This window comes from Bufo gargarizans, chromosome 4 (assembly GCF_014858855.1).
Source record: "Bufo gargarizans isolate SCDJY-AF-19 chromosome 4, ASM1485885v1, whole genome shotgun sequence".
In the NCBI taxonomy this organism is placed as follows: Eukaryota; Metazoa; Chordata; class Amphibia; order Anura; family Bufonidae; genus Bufo; species Bufo gargarizans.
Window position 1 is genome coordinate 233944178 of NC_058083.1, and position 24177 is coordinate 233968354.

At 40.6% G+C, this 24177-nt stretch overlaps 1 protein-coding gene across 1 annotated transcript in view; it reads left to right on the forward strand.

Moving 5' to 3' along the window:
• The first annotated feature begins 1418 nt into the window (after positions 1-1418).
• The window catches only part of FAM83B (family with sequence similarity 83 member B), a 100784-nt gene continuing 78025 nt past the window's right edge, over positions 1419-24177 (forward strand). Inside the window, exon 1 of the mRNA XM_044292298.1 lies at positions 1419-1605. The gene's annotated coding sequence lies outside the window, so the exon portion shown is untranslated. The remainder of the gene's footprint in view (positions 1606-24177) is intronic.

The window sequence follows — 24177 nt, forward strand, 5'->3', positions numbered from 1 at the left end:
CTAGAAACACATACCCATAAATTGTAAAACTAGAGAAACGGATAGTTTTGCAGCAGTCTCTTAATTTTTTACAGAGCTATGTATTCAATTCTTCATTAAAAATTATTTACAGTGAAAATATCTCTGTCTCTTTAGTTTTATATTTACTGCAGTTTACCATTCAATCCTTATAGTTTTCTTAAATAAACCTTTCTGACTTTGCTCAGATTATTTAAAGGACTAAGTACTGAGCTGTAACATAGTAACATAGTACATAAGGCCGAAAAAAGACATTTGTCCATCCAGTTCAGCCTGTTATCCTGCAAGTTGATCCAGAGGAAGGCAAAAAAAAACTGTGAGGTAGAAGCCAATTTTCCTCACTTTAGGGGAATAAAAAATTCCTTCCCGACTCCAATCAGGCAATCAGAATAACTCCCTGGATCAACGACCCCTCTCCAGTAGCTATAGCCTGTAATATTATTACACTCCAGAAATACATCCAGGCCCCTCTTGAACTCCTTTATTGTACTCACCATCACCACCTCCTCAGGCAGAGAGTTCCATAGTCTCACTGCTCTTACCGTAAAGAATCCTCTTCTATGTTTGTGTACAAACCTTCTTTCCTCCAGACGCATAGGATGTCCCCTCGTCACAGTCACAGTCCTGGGGATAAATAGATGATGGGATAGATCTCTGTACTGACCCCTGATATATTTATACATATTAATTAGATCTCCTCTCAATCGTCTTTTTTCTAAAGTGAATAACCCTAATTTTGATAATCTTTCAGGGTACTGTAGTTGCCCCATTCCAGTTATTACTTTAGTTGCCCTCCTCTGGACCCTCTCCAGCTCTGCTATGTCTGCCTTGTTTACAGGAGCCCAGAACTGTACTCAGTACTCCAGGTGTGGTCTGACTAATGATTTGTAAAGTGGTAGGACTATGTTCTCATCACTGGCATCTATGTCCCTTTTGATGCAAACCATTATCTTATTGGCCTTGGCAGCAGCTGCCTGACACTGGTTTTTGCAGCTTAGTTTGCTGTTTATTAAAATTCCTAGGTCCTTTTCCATGTCATGTGTTAAATATCCCAACTTCATGTGAAGGAAGAATTTGCACACCATTATCAGTTACACAGGAAGGAAGATATCAGCATGAAGGTAGACTTTTTGCTCATGACACAATTTTGGTTGTGAAACCAATAAAACATAAGAAAGTATATAAGAAGCTAGCACATGACCATCATGCTAGTCATAAAGTGTGATAAAGTCACTAAGAAGTCCAGACTTGTACTGTCATTACTTCGCAACAACCTCCTCCCCCATTATCACATCAGTCAGCTTGCTGTGCTTGGTGAAATTCTCAAGCATTATGCTGGGGAAGGGATGGGCCTTGAGTTTAAACTGGTTTTGCAATGCTCTTGGATTCAAGGCGGTTTCATATGACAAGTCGTTTGCATGTTACAACAGGTAACACACCTGTCTCCCAAGGCAAGGGTTCTATTCATGAGGACTAGACAAACCCAAACACATTATTTTCAAATCTCCACCACAGCAGTGACACATTTGACTGCTCGGAATTGCACAGACTTCTACCTTCCAGCCCTTTCACTGCTTCTGTTTCATGGTAAGTAAGAAAACTTCATTTGTTATGTTAGTTTTCACATCCGATAAGTTTACAGTGCAAGAGGCACATTCGTGTGGAAGACAACTAGGGTGTACATTGTGTATTGATCAGTTGCTCCAATCTGAGAGGCTCAGACATAATAAACCCGAGGCAACGAAATGACTTCTGTCTATGAACTGTCAGAAAGATACTGTATGAATATAGGTCTTCTCTACATTTCACTCCCGGCAGGCTCTTTGCTGTCACTGCAGAAATTACATATGTGAAAGCTTTTATAATGACCACCCAAGTTTGCAGTGAAAAATTATCTTTTAGGAGAGCAGTGTTCTCAAAGAAGAGACCAAATACCCACCGCAAATAAGGAATTAAAAAATCTGTCATAGGAAAAATGTTTTATTTTAAAGTGCCATTCATTTCAAGGAGCATTACATATAAAAGAGGGTATACATACATAATATAAAACAACACAAGTACAATAAGCATAAGCTTATTAACAGACTGCTACAGAGGGGTGAAGACTCTGCCTTTGAGAGCTATAAGCTACAGAATCTAATCTACAAAGGGTGGTCTTCCTAAAGAGGTGGTCTCTTGGTGAAGTTTCATTGTGGTTTAAATCCAGGAGAAAGAGTGCTTTAACAGTGGTACACAATAAGATCATACGGCACAAAAAGAAATACCGTATATGATCAGTCATTTTAGCTATATTTTCATTGAGATAATGCAATATACATTTCAAACTGCTGATAATGAAGCCGTACCCACTATAAGAGCAGTTAGATAATATTACTTACATTGCACCTTCTTTTGCTACTTATATGTTTGTACATACATGTATTTGTGTTGTCTATGCATAAAAAGGTAGCCCATTCATGACTGAGCTATTTGGGCCTTAAGGGGGGTTTCTGCTGCTTTTAACTGATGACCTATCCTCTGCACAGGTCAGCAGTATCTGATCAGTGGAGGTATGACACCTGAGACCCCCACAAATCTGCTTTTAAAGACGTCACTGGCATTCCTGTGAATGCCACAGCCTTCTCACAGCTTACTGCGGGTCAGTGATATCATATCGGTCATATGGCCAAGGGGCAGCGCACTCCTATTCAAGTAAATGGGAATGAGATGCGATACCAAACACAGCTGTACTGCGCTGGGCTTGGTAAGGAAGAGCAGGAGCGCCTGTGCCTTCTCAGCTGATCAGCAGGGTCCCAGGTCGGAGACCCCCACCTGAGGGGATAGCTTATCATTTAAAGGTGTTTGAAAACCAATTTGAAGGCCCAAATAGCCCAGTCACGAAAGGACTATATTTATATACAGTTCATAGACAACACAAACATTCATAACAGTGAATATACATGTTTCTACTGTATATAAATAGATAAGTAGCAAAAGAAGGTGCAATATACAGCATTAGTAATGTCTGATTGACCTTGTAGTGGAAATAGCTTATCATCAATTTGAAATGTATCTCATTTATATTAAATTATATCAATAAAATATTGCTAAAATGACAGATCATATGTTTCTTTTTGTGCTATGTGTTTTCATTGTATACTATTTTCAATCAGTCTTTAGTGTGAGCAGCTGTGCTCTCTCGGAAAACCCCTTTAATGTATTATTTAGGGACTTTTAGTACATGCTGATAAAACAGATGAAACATAAAGGAGAGGAGTAAACATTACAGTCAATTTCTTGGGCAGCAGAGGCCCCACTTGTCCGTCCCCACCCCTTTTTCTTATCACTGTGGCAAGAAACTCAAAAAGTCAGTGTGTACCATAATTTGCAACTTTTTAAAAGTGAGATTATATCAATATACAGTGGATATAAAAAATGTCAGATTTCTGCGATGTAAAACAATGAGACAAAGATAAATCTTTTCAGAACTTTTTCCACCTTTTAATGTGACCTATAAACTGTACAACGCAATTGAAAAACAAACTAAAATCTTTTAGGTGGAGGGAAGAAAAAATATGAAAATAAAATAATATGGTTGCATAAGTGTGCACACCCTTAAACTAATACTTTTGTTGAAGCACCTTTTGATTTTATTACAGCACTCAGTCTTTTTGGGTATGAGTCTATCAGCATGGCACATTTTGACTTGGCAAGATTTTCCCACTCTTCTTTGCAAAAACACTCAAAATCTGTCAGATCTGTCAGACCTGAATCCAATTGAAAATCTGTGGGGTGATCTGAAGAGGGCTGTGCACAGGAGATGCCCTATCTCCTGTGCACAGCCCTCTTCAGATCACCCCACAGATTTTCAATTGGATTCAGGTCTGGGCCCTGGCTGGACCATTCCAAAACTTGAATCTTCTTCTGGTGAAGCCATTCCTTTGTTGATTTGGATGCATGCTTTGGGTCGTTGTTATGCTGAGTTCCTCTTCATGTTCAGCTTTCTAGCAGAAGACTGAAGGTTTTGTGCCAATATTGACTGGTATTTGGAACTGTTCATAATTCCCTCTAGATTAACTAAGGCCCCAGTTCCAGCTGAAGAAAAACAGCCCCTTGGCATGATGCTGCCACCATCAGTGCTTCACTGTGGATATGGTGTTCTTTTAGTGATGTGCAGTGTTGTTTTTGCGCCAAACATATCTTTTGGAATTATGGCCAAAAAGTTCTACCTTGGTTTCATCAGACCATAACACATTTTCCCACTTTTGGGAGACTTCAAATGTGTTTTTGCAAAATGTAGCCTGGCTTGGATGTTTTTCTTCATAAGAAAAGGCTTTCGTCTTGCCACTCTACCTCATAGCCCAGACATATGAAGAATACGGGAGATTGTTGTCACATGTACCACAGAGCCAGTACTTGCCAGATATTCCTGCAGCTCCTTTAATGTTGCTGTAGGCCTCTTGGTAGCCTACCAGACCACTTTTCTTCTCGTCTTTTCATCAATTTATGAGGGACGCCCAGTTCTTGGTAATGTCACTGTTGTGCCATATTTTCTCCACTTGATGATGACTGTCTTCACTGTGTTCCATTGTATATCTAATGCCTTGGAAATTCTTTTATACCCTTCTCCTGACTGATATCATTTAACAATGAGATCCCTCTGATGCTTTAGAAGCTCTCTGTGGACCATGGCTTTTTCTGTGGGATGCGACTAAGAAAATTTCAGGAAAGACCAACTAGAGCAGCTGAACTTTATTTGGGGTTCATCAGAGGTACTTTAAATGATGACAGGTGTATGCTGACTCCTGCCATGATTTTGAATGTGATTGCTTAATTCTGAACACACTTATACAACCACATTATTTAAAAAAAAATGTTTTCTTCCCTCCACCTAAAAGATTTCAGTTTGTTTTTCAACTGAGTGGTAAAGTTTATAGGTCACATTAAAGGTGGAACAAGTTCTGAAATGATTTACCTTTGTCAATTTTTTTTTTTACATCATAGAAACCTGACATTTTAACAGGGTTTTTTAAATCCACTGTATACTTTTTTTGCAGATTTTTTTTATTGATTACGTTTTATTAGAGGTTTCCTGGCAAAATGGAAAAAAACTGCGAGAAGTGCTATTCTCTGCCATTGTTCTTTATTTTTTGGCAGATTTTACATTTCACTGTATACCACACACGGTGCAACAGAACTAATGTGTTACGACTTTAATAGCACTATGAGGTACTGAATATAAGTGGCTTATGGCTAGGACATAACATCAATGTCACATAGATGCAGGTCTCACTTCTGGGACCCACTCATATCTCTAGAACAGGGCCCCTGAAATGAAGTAGAGCACACTGTACATGCTCTCCATTCACTGCTATAGGACTTCCAGAAATAGTCGAGTAAGTGCGCTCAGCTCTTTTTGGAAGACCCATAGCAGTGAATGGAAAGCAAGCCATGCAAGTTGTGCCACCTCTCCTTTCACCTATATTGTGGGGCACTCAGCTATTTTTGGAACTTCCATAGCAGTGACAGGAGGGTGGCCACTCATGTGAAGCTGTTGTCCCTTCACTTTGGGGACTCTGTTCTTTTTTAAAGAAAACTTTATTCAAATTATTACAATGTACTCTGTTATTTTTAAAGCCAAATAGGGGACTTGCAATGTTATTTTTTTATATTTTTTTATTGCATCAATAATGCTTTGGTATACTCATTATTGCTTTTCGGTTTAAATCAACAGTAGGCATATAACCATGGCAGGTTCGGGGGGCCTTTAATCGGCCCTTGGATGCCATGGTAACTATTGATACCTAGCAATCATGACAAATAATCTGACCCAAGAGAGAGTCAAAAGAGCCACCCCATGAATGCACATCCAACCATTAAAGGGTAAAAATATATACAAAGTTTATTGGACACAACAACACACACGCATTAAAAAATTGTATACAATATAGAACAAAGTGCGGTATGCAATAAATATATGTAACCGACACACACAGGTCCACTGAATTATCACATATAAATGTATGCGTTATCAAGCAGCATATAAAACAATACGATAAATCACATATAGCAAATGTAAGGTAAGGTAAGACCACTAGAATTAAAGGTGCAAACAGACCAACATAGGGTCAAATATCAAGAGCCAAACCTACAAACCTACATGTCTCTTTAAATGTATATACCTAGCAATCATGTTGTGGGGATGCTGACAGGGAATCAGAAGGATCCTCATCCTTAGGCCTCATGCACACAACAGTGTTTTTTCACTGTCAGTGATTTGGCTTCAGTGGTCCGTGTCCGATTTTGCTTCAGTTGTGTTTCCTTGTGTCTTCCTTTTGTTTTGTCTGACAGGGGGAAAAAAAGGAAGGTTAATGAAAAGTGTAATTTTATTGCACCAAGGTCTTGTAGAAAAAAACGCGGATGACATACCAGTTGTGCATCAGTTTTTTTTGACGGACCCATTGACTTGAATGGGTCCGTCCTCCGTTTTCCACTGACAAGAATAGGACGGACTGGAATCACGGACGCAGAGAAAAAACGGAGGACTATCATTTTTTTTCATAGCTCTATAGAAATGAATGGGACCTCCACTAAACTGTAAAAAATGACAGAACGGACGCGAATGCACACAACAGTCGTGTCCATGAGGCCTTAAAGGAATGGTCTCACTTCAGCAAATGGCATTTATCATGTAGAGAAAGTTAATATAAGGCACTTACTAATGTATTGTGATTGTCCATATTGCTTCCATGCCTCTGCACATGTTCTACATGTTCTATTTTTTTTTAGGTTTGGATAGATCATGGACCCATTCAAGCTGAATGGGTCTGCATCCATCTGTGGCAGCCGCACGGATGGTACCCGTGGATTGGGGACTGCAAATTACAGTCTCCAGCGCACTGTACGGCTGGGCAACGGCCAAGTGCATGAGGCCTTAATGTATGTGACACAAAAGATCAGAAGCAATCTTCGGCAGCTAATATTAGATTAGTGACCTATTAGGATGTTCAGAGCAGTGATATTATGACCATGACATGTCATCATATCATCTTGTTAGGCCAGCTCCTGGTCTGCACATCACGTTGTCAGTCACATGATCACCAGAATACAGACAGGATGTGGTGCTTTGTGGTATTGAGAGTGAAATATTAATTTAAATTAAAACATTTGAATCTGGGGCTCATTCACACAATGGGTTATGCCACTGGAATTTTGGCATGAACCTTAGTTTAAGGCCTAGTTCACACGAACGTTTTTTTTGCGAGTGTACGGGCCGTTTTTTTGTGTTCCGTATATGGTCCGTATACGGAACCATTCATTTCAATGGTTCCGCAAAAAAAAAAAACTGAAAGTACGCCGTATGCATTCCGTTTCCTTTTTTCCGTTCCGTTGAAAGATAGAACATGTCCTATTATTGCCCGCAAATCACGTTCCGTGGCTCCATTCAAGTCAATGGGTCCGTAAAAAAAAGGAACACATGCGGAAATGCAACCGTATGTCTTCCGTTTCCGTTCAGATTTTTCTGAACCATCTTTTGAAAATGTTATGGCCAACCCAATTTTTTCTATGCAATTACTGTATACTGTACATGGCATACGGAAAAACGGAACGGAAAAACAGAAAGGAAATGGAAACACAACGGAACTCAAAAATGGAACAACGGATCCGTGAAAAACGGACCACAAAAAACAATAAAAGCCATATGTTCGTGTGAACTAGGCCTAAAGCTGCAATCGCAAAGAGAAGGGACATGTTTCTGTGTATGGACAAACGCAGCTGGAAGTCACAGCAGGTGTTCTTGGTTTGGCTTTATTCAGTGGGGCTAAACTGTGAATGGGACTCTGCAGCATTCAGATTGTAAAAGCACAGGAGAAACTGCTGCTGTTTTTGGCATTCAGAACAAGATGGATTCTACACAGGCAAAATCCGAAGGGTGAACGAAACCTTAGAGGTCTTCAGCCACGTAAAGTAAATTGCTGGTTGACCTTTTATAAATTGAATAAAGATGCCATCGAATGTAGTGTCCTGATGTGTTGGGCATGTTAAATTCCCCAGAGTCTGGCACAATGTTATCAAGTGAAATAATCCAGGGCCAGATGTCTGGCAGAGGCTTACTATTCTCTATAGTCCCCTTGCGGGATTATTAAGTGGTTAAAAATTGAAAAAGAAATGCCAGAATTGCTAATTTATTCTTATTTGCCATCAAATAAACTTAATATCAAGCAATCAAAAAGTGTTATTTACCCCAGAATGATACCAATGAAAACTACCTCACACCACTCCATAGAAAGAAAAATAAAAAGGTTGTGGGTCTTGAGATGTGGTGATGCAAAAATATTTTCTTCTTTTTTTTTTTTTTTTAAAAAGGGGGTTTTATTTGGGGTCATTGTAATCATACTGACCCATAAAATAAAGATATTATGTTATTTATGCCCAAAAATGATGCCACATAATTTATAATGTAAAATCTCAGTGGCAGTATTGCTGTTTTTTTCACATCTCTCTCCCAGAAAGAGTTAATCAGAAATGGCACCATGAAAAACTACAACTTGTCCCACAAAAGCACCCTCGTACAGCTACATAGACAGAAAATTACACCCAAAGGCAACCAGAAAATTAAAAAAGTTATAACTCTTGGAAGGCAATGATGAAAAAAGGAAGAAAAGTAATGCCCAAAACAGGCTGGTCACTAAATGGTTAAAGGGGTGTCTGAAATAATAAAAAATCTTGAAGCCCCATACAATTACTTAAATGACTTGTCCAAGATGAGTTGTCCTCAGGATTTGTCATCAGTATCTGATCTGTCCTGTTTTTCTGATCGGTATCGGTTTTCCTAGGCCAGTGATGACACGTTAATCAGTCACGTGGCCTTGGAGCAGCTCAGCCGCATAGAAGTGAATGTGGTTGAGCTGCGATACCAAGCACAGCCGCTATACAATGAACGTCGCTGTGCTTGGTAAGCACGGAGAAAGACGCGGTACTCACAGGAGCGCTAGTACCTTCTAAAACAGCTGATCGGCAGCGTGGCCAGATGTCAGACCTCCACCGATTAGATGCTGATGACCTATCCTGAGGATAGTTAATTAGGTATAACATCTTGAAAAACCCTTTTAAGCTCCAGCAACGTTCTCTGCAGCACTGGTCTAGTTCTCCTGCTGCAGTTTTTTTTGTTAAAACAGTAGAGGTGAAGAGCCTGGATTTGACACGTGACAGCTGCAGCTAATCACTGTCCTCAGCAGTTTACAGCTGAATGTGCACGACGCACTGTTGATGACATGCACAGTGATGACATGCACATGATGACATGCACAGCCAATCACTGTCCTGATCTGTAGACCGCTGACAGTGATTGGCTGCTGTAGTCACTGGGCAGTGTCCAGGCAAGGCACTACTTCCAATGGCAAAAACCTGCGACAGGACTACTTGACCAGCACCGCAGAAACCGTCTCTGGAGAAACCGGTGAGCGTGCCTTTTAAAAATTATTCTATTTTAAGCAATTGTAGGAGTTGTCCGATATTTGTAATTATCTCGTACAACCGCTCTAAGGATGACGCCTTGTTTTTTTATGGGACAAGTTGAAAACTTTTTAGGCTCCCTTTTGATGTACATATGAGATAGCATTTGAGACATGAGTTTTTAGCATTAGGTTATTATGTTGCATTTTATTTAATACAAATAATTTCTTTAAAAAAATACTATTATACACTGGCATATTGTATATGCGGATATATACTAATATGCCCAGAAATAGGCACCTACAATATGTCCTAAAAGGTAATAGAACAGCCCTGTGGACTTCGCTGGAGGGGGGGCTTCCTCCTTCTGTTATTACTTAAACCATCAGTGATCACCCAGTGTTTGCTCCATTTATGCCATTATGCACGAGTACAACTTCCAGTTACAGCAGATCTCCCATTGCTATCACTAGGCTATATATGCACACCAAGTACATTCTACTGTGAGCATACGTCTACACTTATGCACGTTTCATAAACAATGTCCTTCTAAAGTAAAATGTATACTCATGCTGTATATAGCATGAATTCTTTTACAGATCATTGCAAAATGCCTCCTACAGTGGCCTTGAAAAAGTATTCATACCTCTTGAACTTTGCCACATTTTTTCATGTTACACCCACAAACATAAATGCATTTTATTAGGATTTTATGTGATAGACAAAGTACACAAAGTAGCAAATATGTGTGAAGTAAAAAGAAAACTATACTTTTTTTTTCAAAATTTTGAATAAATAAAAATGTGAACAGTGCTGTGAGCTTTCGTATTCAGCTCCCTGTACTTTGATTACCCTAAATAAAATTCCTTGTGACCAATTGCCTTAAGAAGTCACCTAATTAGTTAATGGAGTGCACCTGTGTGTAATTTATTCAAAGACTTGCAGCGAAAGGTGATGCTTTAAAGCAGGGACGCCCAACTTGTGGCCCTCCAGCTGTTGCAAAACTTCAATTCCCAGCACGCCTGGACAGCCTATAGCTATAATGGCATGCTAAACTTGTAGTTTTGCAACAGCTGGAGGGCTGCAGGTTGAGCCTCCCTGCTTTAAAGTATTGACCGAGGGAGGCTGAATATAAATGCACACCACCATGTTAAAAAAATGTATCATTTTCTTTTCACTTCACACGTATTTACTACTTTGTGTTTGTCTATCACATAAAATCCCAATAAAATAATTTTAGTTTGTGGGGGGAAAAATGTGGAAAATGTCAAAAGGTATGAATACTTTTTCAAGTCACTGTATGTGCAGATTACAGGTCTCATTCTGCTGAGCACAACAGTGACACTCCCAATGCTGGCAGGCATTGTATGGCTACAAAGCATATGTGCAGCATATACAGGCTTTGCTTAATGTAGGTCATGCACAGCACAAAGATTCAGCTCGAAAGCGTCTTTATTTTTACTTCATATGGTATGGTTATTCCTTCCAAAGGGTAGTTGGTGCACAATAAGATGTCTTCACGTACAAGAATGCAAAAAATGTACTCTCAAAGCTGGAGGACCCTCAGTGTGTGGGCTATCTGTCTGCAGAGTCAGAGCATCAGATAACAGTATAGCTATTGCATTCACAGCACTTGCTATGGGGCCCAGGGGTTTAGAGGATCCCAAATCAGGCGCATGAATATTGTACTTTTTTTGCGCAGATTAACAATATGGCGGCTTTTGCTATAGTGTGGGTTTTCTGACATGTTTTGGTAGTATCCATACTTTTAATTATTGCTACTTTAGCTGCTGTTTTAATTTTCCTAAACAAGGAGGGGGAGTTGCATCTTTTATTTATTTTTTGTTATGGGGCCTTATGAATTATTGTTATGACCTTGTAGAGAGTTTATATTTTTAAAGATGTTCCCTTCTATGCTGACACCTACAAAGCCATTCTTGATGTGGTAGAGGGGGCCATGAGCATTAGAATAATGTTATCTGAACCCACACATTTATCTGGGGTCAGCTGATCATCTAATGTGTATGAAGGCCAGCAGATTTTAATGTTCCTGATCTTTTAGTTCCTGGGGAGTTAAAGGGGTATTCTCATCACGCCGTTTCATACTTACCTGCTCCCGGCGCGCTGTCCACTGGTTTCGGCAGGGGGCGGGCTCCATCTTGATTGAAGTCTTCTCCCGGCCGCGCCGCCTGCTGGACTGAAGGCGCACACCGCCGCACATGCACCCTGGTGACTTCTTCCTGGCAAGTATACTATACTGGCCAGGAAGAAATCACCATAGCGCATGCGCCTTCGGGACTGCACGGGGACAGCCGGGGGAAGAGAAGAAGTCATCTGCACAAGCGCGGCCATCGCGATTCCTGAGAAGAGTGGTGGCCGTAACCAGGGGAGACGGAAGACAACAGTCAGGTAAGTATATGTTTATTTTCTTCTAAGAGGTAATTAGTTAATTAAATATATATTCAGAAAAATGATCACTGTTAAATCATTAACAGATTTAACAGTGATCATTAAGATGGGAATACCCCTTTAAGCTGTTGCCTGGTATCAGACAGTGGCTTATCGGGCAATAATCGCTAAGGAGCGCTCGCATGAACGCTTGTTAGCAATCATCTTGCAGTGTAATACTGCGAATGAGCAGACGCTCGTTCATCGGCAATTCAGATTTTTAAGCATGCTTAAAAATCAGAATTTGCCGTCAGCATATCATGCTGTCTAATAGCAATCTGCCACTGGCAAACCACTAGACAGTATGGAGACGAGCGATGGCATAACCATTGCTCCTCCTGGTGCTTCGGAGGAAATCGCTGTATGTAATAGCTTCCCTCCCAACAATCGCTTGCTGATCTGCCTATCTAATTATTCCCCTCTCCATGTTCAGATCATATCCACACTTGGCTGAGCTGAGTGTGCGTATGTGTCGGGGAATGGGAGATGTGTGGGAGATAGTTGTCAGAGGGTTTTGCTGACTGCCCTCTAAGGCTATGTTCGAATGGGCAAAATCTGCCACTAATTCAGCAGAAATGTTAAAAACCTTTGCACCACCAGCTGATACAGAATGTCATTTCTGCATTTCAGCAACATGGTGGAACAGTAATTGTACCAAATTTATAAAAAATAGATTAGAAAAAAAATATATATATCTTGGCTACCTCCTCCACTACCGCTTCCACCTACACCACCACATCTACTGCCTCCTCAGCCTCCTACCCCACTTTAACCTCCGCCTCCAAGTTCAAGTTTATTTTTTAAAATTTGTTTTCTATTCTATGTTTAATTTAAGTCATTTTCCTATCCACATTTGTTTGCAGGGCAATTGTCCTGCTCTTGCCCCCATTTTGCTTCCTTTTGCAGCCCTCTAGACATTACTATGACTAGTTTACAGGCATTTTAGTGCACCAAAGTTCAGGTCCCCATTGACTTCAATGTGGTTCGAGTTCAGGTCCCAAACCCGAACATTGACCCGAAGGGCACACCCTAACATCCACGGGTCTGCTTATCCCTAGACCTCTCCTTTATTTTCTAAGAATGAGTGGGGGTAGAGACGGCAGTATATATACCCTTAGGTCATTTTATTGTTGCTACTATAACAGAATGCTCTGCTTGTTATAATATTGGCTCAAATCCAGCAAATAACAAACAGAGCGAGGACTTGGCAGAAAAACTGATGTCTCACAGAAAAGGTATTAAATAAAACAAGGTAGATCTTCTTAAAGCGAGTTGAAAAAATTGGTTTCGTAGCAAAACTTGTTCTCCACTCTGTAGTGACAATCAACAGCAGTGCTTGAGTTCAGAATATTAAAGAAGTTTTCAAGGAGTTTATTATTGATAAAGTATCATGAGGATAGGTCATCAGTACCTGATCGGTGAGGGTCTGACTCCTCAAAGCTTTTAAAGTGCTGTACATTATATAGGAGCGGGCTTAGTAATGCAGCCCAGGCCCATTCACTTTGGGCTGAAATGCAAATAGGCCATGTGATCTATGAATATGAAGTCTCTGGCCTAGGAAGAGGTGACAGCACCCAGAGCTCATCAGCAGGGTTACTTTGAGTTGTCCTACCAATCAGATAATGATGACCTATCCAAACTCCCAGAAATACCCTTCAGAAAACTATGATTATCATGGTCACTCCTCCACTGTGAATCTTTTCATCCCATCCTTGGACTTTTGGTGCTATTATACATTCTACTACATTACTTATCTCTGATTACTGCTTTGGCAGTTACGCCCATACTCCTTTAGAGCGTTCTCCTCCCCAGTGTTTATTTTATGGGACTGTGAAGTGTGACAGACAGATCCCCTTTAAAAATTCCATTGTGTGCCACATGAGTCATAGAAAGATGTGAAGAAAGCTACATCTGTGTCTTAGGCTGAAAGGAGGAAAGTACTTATGATTGTCATCACATAGGCGGTTGCAAACTTTAACGAATCCCTGCTAATAGTCAAGGTGTAGGGAATTCTTTTTAATTACATAGACATTACAAGACTACCTTGAGGCAGAAACGTCTGAGTTCTCCTGAATGTGCACAAAATAAAAAAAGGCTAATGATAAAATGATTTTTCTGGAAGTACTGTGTTTGCTGACAACAGCTCTACCCAGGCATGTCAAACATTAATTGCTAGAGATGTGGTTGGAAGTTGACTTAGGCTCTATTAAGCGGACCTTTGTACTTTTCTGTTTGTTCTTAGGAATAAAAAACTGTGCTGAGAGGAGACAATAGAGTAATTTCTAGGATGATGAGTGAGGGAAGTAGTTCTGTTCTTTGCTGCTACTTGCCGATAATTTTCAAGATTAGTAGTCTTCTGTGGACAACTCCCTGTCTGATTTAGCAATACTATCCGACCTGACAGACTTGAAATGTCTGTGTGCAACATGGAAATTGATGTCACTTTCTACCCAACACTTTGCTTGTGCATCAAATAATCATCATTAATTACATTTGCTAATGAGAAGGGCATAGCACGTTCATTTCATATTGTAAAGATTCCCTTGTAGACAGAACTCATTACTTATACACCAGAGCTTGGGTGCATAAACCATAAGTGAAAGGGTAACATCTCATGATCCTCATGTTTCAAAACTGACTCATGGAAACAGTCTCAAGTAGAAGTAATGCATACCTTTCCAATCCCCTAAACTCCAATTCCGACACATTACAGGTCCCCTGCCAGTTTCTTTAAATTGGCTTCTAGCAAAGACATATTGACACAGACCAGTGATGGGTGCAGTGGTGACATGTCAGCACTGGAGGCCAATGCACACAAACCAGCAGAGGACCAAAGAAGCATCAGGACAAGAGTGTTGGGGGATTGGTTACTTCTATTATTATAATACATACATTTCTATTAAAAAAACAACAACAATCTTGGCACTAGAGATGAGCAAATGTATTGTAGTATTGTAGGGTAGACAACGCTGCTCTTGGCTTCTTGAAAAAATATATGCAAATCAGCATATCTTACTTGCTGGAAAGGTAATTTTGTATATAAGTTCATTAGAATCAAAATGTTTTGGAAAATTTCAGGGCAAATTCCAGACTGCTGTAATCTATTTGATCATCTCTAGTTAATACATATCATGAATTATATGAATCTTCAATTTATTTTATAAAAAATTGGTAGGATATTTTTCTGGATATAATTTTTTGAAGTCACTCCATGTATTCTACTTCTTGTCCTGGCTTTTAACTTCCTTTTTTGTTTGGACTTTTAGCCTGACAGACTCACATTAGAACTTACTTTGTCTAAAATGGGAGATGAGTTACTCAATTACAGCATCATAGATTATACTGATAAGTACAATGCTCTTCTGTAGGAATCTTTATCTAGAATGTGAACAATATCTATAATGTGAACAATAGCGCAGTCATACTGTTATTCTAGTTCTATGCTATTTTAATGGGGATTACCATTGAGATAACATCTTCCTCTCCCAGCAGCAGTAAACCGACAATTAATTACCTACTTATGGCCTTATTAGCTTGTATGATTTTTGGTCCAACTATCTGGAACAAGTCTTCATAGGAACACGTGTCTGATAATTGGTCCATATAACTGAGCAGCTGATCAGCCTGATGAAGAAGCAGACAGTTGTTTGTTGGCTGATGGCAATTTTTCATTAGGATGAAAAATGTCCGATTATCAGGAGCACATCTCCCTGTGTAATCAACATAACTGAATGTGCAATCATTCCTCCTACATTCAATTAGCATCAGCCTGTATAGTCAGATTGATGTGTTTTCAGCCATTGCCACTGCCTGAATTTTGGACTGTGTAATACAGCTGTTATTATATAAAGGAGGTTTCATTATTTTATTTGGCTATCACAGACAGACATTGGTGCAGATTTATCAAACTGGTGTAAAGTAGAGCTGGCTTAGTTGACCATAGCAACCAGTTATCGGGTAACTTAGTTGGATATAGGTTTGCATAATTATAACAGAAAAATGGTTTTACTGCCTAACAAGAATGCTTAAAATAGTATAATTTATTTTGATATTATTAAAATGTAGTGGCTACCCGCCAACAATACAAATCAGGCTAGGTGCAGTGGGGTAGTGGACTGTTGGCATCATTATCCAGCCACTAACACCACTCGTACCAATAATAGAATGAATCTCTGTGCAGTATTGGAAATATATTGTAGCCTCCACAATGTTAACCGCTCACAGTTTAGATATTGTATGTATTTAGTGTGTATCTATTAACTGTTAGGTCAATTAGAGCTACTGGCAGCACTCTCTGAGCGAGAGGGTGATTGCTGAGATATGCATTTGTGGCCACCAATCATACATCTGAGTCTCTCAGACATAATATTGTGCTCTATTATGCTTTATCCCTGCCTAATGTAGCGTCCACTCGACGCGTTTCTGTGCTGACCAGTAAGGGCAGCCTGTCATCAGGAGCAGAGTGATTGCAATCCCATTTGCATCTCGCCTGTGTGCTTTGGCGCTACTGCATATGGGAGAAACAGGGAATAGTGCTGCATGCTGGAGGAGCCACACGTGCAGCCTGATAATCGCACAGCCTCCAGCTCTATGACGGCCGTAGTCGCGGCCGCCGAGATTGCTCTTTACATAGATGGGGCCACTCCCACTGGGCGGAGCTACAGGCGGTGGGGATTGGACAAGGCAGAGTAAGGCCTCCCCTCATGCCGCCTTTAGTATTGCGCATAGCACTGACGTGGGTGACAGTTAATTGGATACAATAGCTACTTGAGACCCAGAAGTATAGGTCCTGTCTGTGGATTGCGGGCTAGGTAAAGGAAAGAGATCTCAGTGATAGTAGTACTGAATAAGAGTGTATCCAGTCTCCCCAAAGGGGAATGTTTAGTAATTATACTACAGTCGTGGTATAAGTTGCTGCTTAAGTTTTTATAATAGCAATTTGCATATACTCCAGAATGTTAGGAAGAGTGATCAGATGAATTGCGTAGTCCTTCTTTGCCATGAAAATTAACTTAATCCCAAAAAAAACCTTTCCACTGCATTTCATTGCTGTCATTAAAGGACCTGCTGAGATCATTTCAGTAATTGTCTGTTAACTCAGGTGAGAATGTTGACGAGCACAAGGCTGGAGATCATTATGTCAGGCTGATTGGGTTAAAATGGCAGACTTGACCTGTTAAAAGGAGGGTGATGCTTTGAAATCATTGTTCTTCCATTGTTAACCATGGTGACCTGCAAAGAAACGCGTGCAGCTATCATTGCGTTGCATAAAAATGGCTTCACAGGCAAGGATATTGTGGCTACTAAGATTGCACCTCAACCAACTAATTATAGGATCGTCTCCTAAAGAGGATTCAGCTGCGGGATCGGAGTGCCACCATTGCAGAGCTTGCTCAGGAATGGCAGCAGGCAGGTGTGGGTGCATCTGCACGCAGAGTGAGGCGAAGACTTTTGGAAGATGGCCTGGTGTCAAGAAGGGCAGCAAAGAAGCCACTTCTCTCCAAAAAAAGCATCAGGGACAGATTGATCTTCTGCAGAAAATATGGGGAATGGACTGCTGAGGACTGGGGCAAAGTCATATTCTCTGATGAAGCCTCTTACCAATTGGCTTGTCCGGAGAAGAAAAGGTGAGCGCTACCATCAGTCCGGTGTCATGCCAACAGTAAAGCATCCTGAGACCATTCATGTGTGGAGTTGCTTCTCATCCAAGGGACTGGGCTCACTCACAATTTTGCCCCAAAACACAGCCATGAATAAAGCATGGTACCAAAACACCCTCCAACAGCAACTTCTTCCAACAATCCAACAACAGTTTGGTGAAGAACAATGCATTTTTCAGCATGATGGAGCACTGTGCCATAAGGCAAACGTGATAACTAAGTGGCTTGGGGACCAAAACGTTGACATTTTGGGTCTATGGCCTGGAAACTCCCCAGATCTTAATCCCATTGAGAACTTGTGGTCAATCCTCAAGAGGGAGGTGGACAAACTAAAACCAACTAATTCTGACAAACTCCAGGAAGTGATTATGAAAGAATGGGTTGCTATCAGTCAGGAATTGGCCCAGAAGTTGATTGAGAGCATGCCCAGTCGAATTGCAGAGGTCCTGAAAAAGAAGGGCCAACACTGCAAATACTGACTCTTTGCATAAATGTCATGTAATTGTCGATAAAAGCCTTTGAAATGTATGAAGTGCGTGTAATTATATTTCACTACATCACAGAAACAACTGAAAAAAAGATCTAAAAGCAGTTTAGCAGCAAACTTTGTGAAAACTAATATTTGTGTAATTCTCAAAACTTTTGGCCATGACTGTATATGTAATATACTTGTATGAACAGCACATGAATATTATTGATGACATCAGACTGGGGGTATAGAGCATATATTGCATCATGATGTTCTACTGACATAGGGGCGGCATGACTTGTATGTTATACCTAGCTGCCACTGGTGTGCCGCAGCATTATGTCTATGTTAGATGAAGCTGGTATATGAAATAAATTGTTTAAAGCCGCTTGGTTTGAGTGTCTGTAATGTAAAGGTCCATTGCACTTCTTTGCGCAACAATAGATTATCCACATCACCACCCCTGAGGGAACCCCTCACATGTTTAATGCCTTGAAATGTGATACAATTGTTTACTCCCGGATGACATTCCATGATATGTTGCGCAATTGCTGTGTCGTCCTGTTTGCTGATGTTGGAAAGATGCTCTTTTAGTTTTGTCCACATATTGCTTGAGGCAGATACATGTGGCTACATATATGACACCAACTGTCCTGCAATTTATGAAGGACCTGATGTTATACGTGCGTCCTGTAACAGTGCATCTGACAGCATTGCCTTTCTTAATCGCTTTACAAGCTATACAATTGCTGCACTTAAAGATGCCCACAGGTTTGGTGCTCAGCCATGTCGCTTCAATAGGAGGATTGGATTATATAGGCTATGTACCAGCTTATCTTTCAGATTGCTTCCTTTTCTATATGTTACCAGGGGATGGTCTCCCACCAGGTGACCTACTATTGGGTTTGATTTCAACAGTCCCCAATGTTCATTCAGTAGATCATGAATTTCCCTGTGTGCCACATCATAGGTCCCTATGATCTGGATTGTACAGTTGTTAGAATCCCGGTTTTTGGGAAGCAGAAGGTCATCTCTGTTACTCACTGAGGCGTGTGTATACTCCTCAGTGAGACATGACCTTGGATATCCTCTTTGAGAGAATGTTTTTTGCTAATAATTTGCCCTTTTAAAATCTACCCACTCAGAGCAGTTACGCCTAGCTCTAAAATATTGTCCCTTAGGTATGCCAAATTTGAGCCTGTTTGGATGTGCACTTCCCATCTGAGTAGGTTATTAGTGGCCATAGGTTTGCAGTACATTTTGGTAACAATCTTTCTCGATTTGTCAATAGTGATTGACAAATCCAGGAATGTCAAATAGGTGTCATGAATATAACTGGTGAAAAACAGACCAAGATCATTATTAGTTAGCTAGCATGCCATTCCATCATATATGAATCTCAGCCATAGAGCTACAGACGATGTCCACTGTTCCATTTTGTCACTGAAGACATATTCCCTTTCCCACCAGCCCAGGTAGCGATTGGCAAAGGTCAGGGCACAAGGGCTACCCATGGCCAGTCCCCTGAGCTGGTGGTAAAATTTTCGGTTGAAGAGGAACACATTGCGGTCCAGGACGAACTCTAGTAATTCCATCACGAGTTTGCTGTGGGCCACCAAATGTGATCCTCTCTCCTGAAGAAATGTTCTGACTGCTTCACACCCCTTGTTGTGTGGTATAGAGCTGTAGAGTGCCTCTATGTCAAGGCTGGCTAGGTAAGTTTCTGTGTCACAATAGACGTCATTCAAGCGTCTGAGGACGTCCATGGAGTCTTACGTATAATGGGAGATTCAGTACAAAAGGTCTTAAAATCTCATCTACGTAAATACTGATTTTCTCAGTGAGACTCCCTACGCCTGACACTATGGGCCTGCCTTTTAGGGGACTAAGCCCTTTATGAATTTTTGGCACACTGTAGAAAACAGCTATCACCGGACATTCAGGTAGCAGGAATTCTGTCTTATCAAAGAGGCTCTGCCTTTTTTAGGATGTGCTTAAGTTTAAGTTTAAACGCATCCATAGGATTATGGTCGAGACGCCTGTAATGTGAATTGTCGTTCAGAATGAGGATGCACATGTCTTCATATTTATCCACATCCAAAATCACCACGTTACACCCCTTATCCGAGGGTATGATCACTATAGTGGAATCTTGTTGTAGAGTCTCAAGAGCCACAAGTTCTTCCGCTATGAGATTGGATGTGTGGGATGTATGCAAGCGGAGAGATTTCAATTTCTCCGTGATGACTGTAAGAAACGCATCTAGTGGGGAATAGTCACTTGTGGGGGGGCTTTTTCATGATGGTAGCCTCAAATTAGAAAATGGGCCCTGGCATAGATGTTTTTCCCCTTCTTCCAACAGACCGGCTAATACTCTGACATCCTGTAGCTCTTCAGGTTCAATACCTAGTCTGTGACACTGTTCACTGTCATTTTGTAGGAAGAATTTCTTCAATTTGAGCTTTCTAATGAACAGGTTAATATCCTTGACCCAGTAGAAGGGGTTAAAGCTGCAGTCTGGGACAAAAGAGAGGCCTTTGTGTAGTACTTCCATTTCCACTTTGCTGAGGGGACATTTAGAGATATTGATGATTTGTAGTTCATCAGTTGTATTATCTATCCCTAATTGTCTCTCCTTCTTGGTAGTTGGTAGTCTGAGGTGGGGGGTACTGTCCCTAAAAACATCCCCCTATCACTTCTGTCACTGATGCCTCGGCCGCGGCTGCGGTAACTTCCCCTTCCCCTGCCTCTATTGGGTACTGTAGAAGTGGTCTGACTTTCTGACTCAGTGTCGTATTCTGAGGATGATTGTTCTCTATCAATTTTTTTTTTGCTATTTCAATACACTCCTGTAATTCAGATGTGTTCTTCGCTAAAAGTTATTTTTCCTCTTCCAAGAGCAATTTCATTAGACACAGGGTACACTCAACTGACTCTTTTTCCCACTTTTGAATGAATGATTCTGATCTCAGGTGTATGTTGGGTAGAATAGGGTTCCTCAAACCACGTGGGACTATTTTATTTTTCAAATACGTCTCTAGGGTTTGCACCTCCCACCAAGATCATACCAGATTTTTGTAGACCCTGGTGAGATTCCTAAATGCTGATGAAATGCTGGGTGTTTTGGTCTGTGCTGGTAGATCTTTATCTGAGAAAACTTCCTTTGGATTGCCCAGCCACTTTTCAGGATCAAGATGTCCTGACAAGAAGCCTGCCATAACGTGTACAATAAGTTATAGGGTTGGAAATAGGTTTGCATACTTATAACGGAAGGCTGCTAGGTACTCTCTCATTATGTAGAGTACCTAGTATGTATGATGAGTATTTTAGGGTAGACATATTAACAACTTATGCATGAATTATATGAATCTTCAATTTATTTTATAAAAAATTGGGAGGATAGTTTTCTGGATATAATTTTTTGAAGTAACTCCGTGTATTCTACTTCCTGGCTTTTAACTTCCTTTTTTGTTTGGACTTTTAGCCTGACAGACTCACATTAGAATTCACTTTGTCTAAAGAGGGAGATGAGTTACTCAATTACAGCATCATAGATTATACTGATAAGTACAATGCTCTTCTGTAGGAATCTTTATCTAGAATGTGAACAATATCTAGAATGTGAACAATAGCGCAGTCATACTGTTATTCTAGTTCTATGCTATTTTAATGGGGATTACCATTGAGATAACATCTTCCTCTCCCAGCAGCAGTAAACTGACAATTAATTACCTATTTAGGGCCTTATTAGCTTGTATGATTTTTGGTCCAACTATCTGGAACAAGTGTGCATAGTAACACGTGCCTGATAATCGGTCCATATAACTGAGCAGCTGATCAGCCTGATGAACAAGCAGACACTTGTTTGTTGGCTGATGGCAATTTTTCATTAGGATGAAAGATGTCCTATTATCAGGAGCACATCTCCCTGTGTAATCAACATAACTGAATGTGCAATCATTCCTCCTACATTCAATTAGCGTCAGCCTGTATAGTCAGATAGATGTGTTTTCAGCCATTGCCACTGCCTGAATATTGGACTGTGTAATACAGCTGTTATTATATAAAGGAGGTTTCATTATTTTATTTGGCTATCACAGACAGACAATGGTGCAAATTTATCAAACTGGTGAAAAGTAGAACTGGCTTAGTTGACCATAGCAACCAATCAGATTCTACCTTTAATTTTCCAAAGGAGCTGTGAAAAAATAAGGCAGAATCTGATTGGCTGCTATCGACAACTAAGCCAGCTCTACTTTACACCAGTTTGATAAATCTTCCTCAATATCTTGTATTTTATTTTCAATGATATAGTACTACCAAAATTGAAAAAAGGAAGACTGTCAAAGATTCAAAAAAAAATATTGAATAACATTTATCAACCTGTTTATGCCACTGTTGTGGTGTAAATATGTGGCAAACTATGGCGCACACCATGTATGCACAATAATTTGCAAGTATTTTCTGAATTGATCCATGATTGCTAGGCTGCATTTTAAACTAGCGTATAATAAACTGTACAATTACATACAAAATTACAATAACCACATTAAATTCTTATTAGATTGATGCTTAACAATAATGTTTTTTTTTTTTTTAAACACTGTAAGAAGGAACAAGGGGCCATCATTTATGGTCAGTATGTGTCACCGAGGTTCGTGGCTTCGGTGAGGCAAGAGCCGTTTTTTTTCCCCTGAAGTGTCAGTATTGCAGATTGCAGTCTGACACTTCAGCTGTTCAGTATGGCTGTAAAAGCTGATCCTGGACGGCTTTTACTGGAAGTAGCCAAAGTGCTGTGTGGGTGGCTCCTCCCCATGTTCCAGGCCGGGTATTGGCAGGTTTAAAAGCAGTTAGCGCTGTCAGGTGGTGTGGATTACCTCCCTCTGACAGTGGAGATCTTTGCGTTGAGGTCTGAAGACCGTGTGTCAGACGAGCAGGCCGCCTTACAGCCTGCAAGTGGACTTTCTGAGGCTGATCATTCAGCCGGGTGTGAACTGACACCCAGGATACCAGGTGAACGTTATTTAGATTTTTCTATGTGTGAACAAGCACCGAGCCTGAAAAGGGACTGTGTTATATTATGAGTGTGAATAAACACTGAAGATTGATTTAAAAACCTGGTCCATTGCCTCTATACTGCGTCCGCTAACCTGCCTACCAGAGCAAATCCCCACAACACACATCTGGGTCCTTCACTATTGACACAAGAACAGGTCATCAATGGCTAGAAAAACATTTTAGGGCTTATTCACATGACTGTATGGTAGTTGTTTCTGTGTTGTGGACCGCAAACAGCAGGTGCACAATACATGGGCACCCGTCGTGTGAACTCCATGCTGCGGATGCGGACCCCTTGACTTGAATGGGTCAGAGATCTGCAAGATGCAAAAGATAGGACATCTTGTGGATCGAGTAACCAGGTGCCCGTGTTTTCCGGACTTCTATTTGCAGTCCACAATACGGGCACAGCGACCATACAGTCGTGTGAATGAGCTCTTAGTCAATATATATTTAATAGTTAATAAAAATACTTTTTCCTATTTATTTACTTTGAAATAATTCTCTTATTTTTTTTATTTTTTTATTTAAATATATTTTTAAATACTACATTTCCATCTGGACATGACACATATTCTTTCTTTCTTTGATGTTTATTTTCGTTTATCTCCTTCCCTCTTTAAAACCTGCGCCCTGCAGATATTTCTTACTGGAAGAATGGTGGTCCTATTGTTTCAAAGGTCAGCATTCTTGAGTAAATGCAATTTAAATTCAGGAAGTCTTTAAGAGGACAGCAAAGGTATAATAAAGCATAAACATACGGGGGAGGGTCAAAAAAGTCACAGGAGACTTTTTAAATGACTGTGCTCCTAAATTAAGACACCAGTATGTTTTTACATTGTCCTCACCACTGGGTGTGGCGGGCGCAGAATTGGGGTGTACACCCGGAAGAGACGGGTGTACTCGATGACGTCATCGGCGCAGGCGTATTGAGGATGGAGCGGCCGAGCAAGCGGCCCCACTCAGTGCGCCTGTGCCGACTGAATACCGTTACGGCACAGGTGCGAGATCCTGATAGCAGACAGGGCTAGCCAGAGGACGATCCCGTTACCTAAATCGGTTTAGTTGGGTGACAGAAGCCCTTTAAAT